Genomic DNA, 2,714 nt, shown 5'->3' on the forward strand with positions numbered 1-2,714 from the left:
AAAGGGGGTACGGGGAGGGGGGCACGGGAGGGGGTCATGGGTGGAACAAAGGGGGGGAGGGGAGTCTGTGAGTAAGAGCTGAAAACCCACGTCATTGACATCATGAACACGCGCGTGTGTGTGCGTAAGTTTGCCTGTGCCTGTATGTGTACGTACGTGTGCGTGTACATGTGCTTCTACTTTGGTGCATAATTATGCATATATATGCGTGTATTCTATGCATGTGTACCAGTGTGTCAGCGAGCATATTAATGATCATTTGCACGTCTATGTTTAAATGCATGCGTGTGCGTGCGTACATGCGCGCGTTAGTGAAGCGAGGATGTGCCATGACCAGTCTATCAGGTAGGGCAAGTTCCGTCCGAATAACAGCTTCATGTCTCACTTTCTCTTCAGCTGTCTATCGGCGAGTGTGACCATCGATCAGCTGACTCATTTGTTCGTGTGTTTGTGTTTTTTTTCGTTTCTGTTCTCACTTTTTCTTTCTCTTTTTTTCGCTTTCTCTCTCTGTTTGTCTCTGTATCTGTGTATTTCACTTTCTCTTTCTCTTTATCTATGTATCTGTTTCTCTCTCTCTCTATCTCTCTCTCTCTCTCTCTCTCTCTCTCTCTGTCTGCCTCTCCCTTAACCTTTCCCTTTCTATTCCTCTCTGTCTTTTTTTCTCTCCTTCACGCTCTATCCATCCATCTATAAATATCTTATTCCTATGCATAGATGCATGTATTCATGTATGCATGCATGTGATGATGGATTGATGGATCGATGCATGGATAGTTAAATGGATGAATGGGTGTGTGGGTTGCTGGATGGATGGATGGATAGGAGGAAGGAAGGATGGATAGATGGAAGAATGAATGGATTAATGGAGGGAGGGGTGGATAGAAGGATGGGTGGATGGGTGGGTGGATGGATGGATGGATAGAAGGAATAAAGAAAGGATGGATGGATGGATAGATGGAAGGATGGACAGATATATATGCAGGCCTACGTATGTATGTATTATTATATACATGTATGTAAGTGTATATGAATACATGTCTGTTTCCATGTATGTATTCAAGTATTTGCTTATTATACTTGCGGTTGTTGGCCTTTAAATGTAAAGATTCGAAAAATAAATCCAGGCAAGCATATATAAATACATACTAGATTCTCTCCGCGCGCGCGTGTGTACGTAAATACCCGCACACACGCACGCACATGCCTCACTTTCTCTCAATCTGTTAGACAGCCTCTTCTCTCTTTCCTTCCTTCTCCCATCTTCTCAACTCCGCTCCGGCAGCCAATGGGAACGCAGCCAGCCCAGCCTCCAAGGAGAACCTCATTCTGCGGGTTTTCTTGATTCATTCCGTTCCGAGACGCCAGGCAGCCTCCCTTCTGCAGGAGGAGGAGAGCGAATGTGTTACAAGGCCGCGCGCGTCGGGTCGTCTCTCTCTCTGGGCGGTCGAGGTGGCTGTGTCACAGGGACCATGGCCGCAGCATCGAGAGGCCGCTGGGAGAGGCGGGACGTGGGTGTGGGTGTGTGGGGCGGGGGGGGGGGAGATGGGGGTGTTGGGCGGGGGGAGAGGGGGTGTTGGGCGGGGGGAGGGGGGGTGTAGGGGCTGTATGTAGGGTGTTTGTGTTTGTCTGGATATGTATGCATCTCACATCAATTCACACGGACATGTACATACACATATACATTACACACGTGTACACGTTTACACAGAAACACACATCAACGCACACACAACTTCCTCCAAGCGTTTCAACACCCGCGTGTCCGCAAGGGGACGACCCTGGCCGCTTAAATAACGACAGCCGTCACATTATGCCTCCAGCTTTCTAACTGGAGCACCGGGAGAGGGTCGTTCCCCGGTAATGCGTCTGAGAGATGTGAGAGAACGACCAGCACGACCTCCCACCCCAAGGACGCCGCCTGGGTGATACTGCGTCTGAAATAAGCTTTTTGTTCCGCTAATTAGGTACTAATTCGTGCCGCGGCGACGCGTCGTGTAGCGTGGGAACAGGACGAGGGGCGGGGAGGGGAGGGGGCGGGAAGAGGGGGTCCACTATCTTGGTGTGGATAGCGGACGGCAGTCGTCGGGCGGGGGGAGGGGGAGGGGAAAGCGTTCTCTGTCTTGGTGCGGATAGCTTTGTCCTGGGGATGAGGGGGGAGTATAGAGGAGCGTGTCCGTTATCTCGGTGCGGATAGCAATGTCCTGGGGTCGGGGAAGGGGCGGGAGAGGGGGAGAGGGGAGCGCGTCCACTATCTGGGCGCAGATAGCAGTGTCCGCCGTGAGCGAGTGTCGCCTGGTGCTCCCTCGGTCTCCCTCGCCCACCGCCGCCGCGAAGGACGCTCCGCCACACCTCTCCCGGGCGACCAGTCGGCAGTAGTCTCACGCCAGCGCGATATTCCGCCGCCTTGCTCCCTCCTGAGGCCGCCCTCGCTGACTGGCGCGGCACTGCGCGTGTGCATTCGTTGTTTTCTTTCCCTGCGTCTCAAGGAAAGAAGGAGAGGAGCGGGGGACAGGTAGGACATCCCCCGGAAGTCCCGCAAGCGTCCCACGAGGAAGCGAGCAGGACGTGTTCGCGGAGGCGTGCTTGGCGCGCGTCGGACGGCTCGCGGAGGGCTCCGTCGTCGTCACTCGGGTTCCGAGAAGCTGGGGCGCATCCGCGGAGATCCCCGGCGACCCGACGGTCCACTCGCGGGCGGAGAGCGGACCGGAAGTGAG

General features: G+C 54.1%; 1 protein-coding gene across 1 annotated transcript in view; it reads left to right on the forward strand.

The window, feature by feature from the left end:
• Positions 1-2,227: 2,227 nt before the first annotated feature.
• The window catches only part of LOC113807211 (uncharacterized), a 124,483-nt gene continuing 123,996 nt past the window's right edge, over positions 2,228-2,714 (forward strand). The window contains exon 1 of the mRNA XM_070119131.1: positions 2,228-2,714. This exon is cut by the window's right edge and continues 602 nt beyond it. The gene's annotated coding sequence lies outside the window, so the exon portion shown is untranslated.

The sequence above is a fragment of the Penaeus vannamei genome, chromosome 43, assembly GCF_042767895.1.
Source record: "Penaeus vannamei isolate JL-2024 chromosome 43, ASM4276789v1, whole genome shotgun sequence".
Taxonomy (NCBI): domain Eukaryota; kingdom Metazoa; phylum Arthropoda; class Malacostraca; order Decapoda; family Penaeidae; genus Penaeus; species Penaeus vannamei.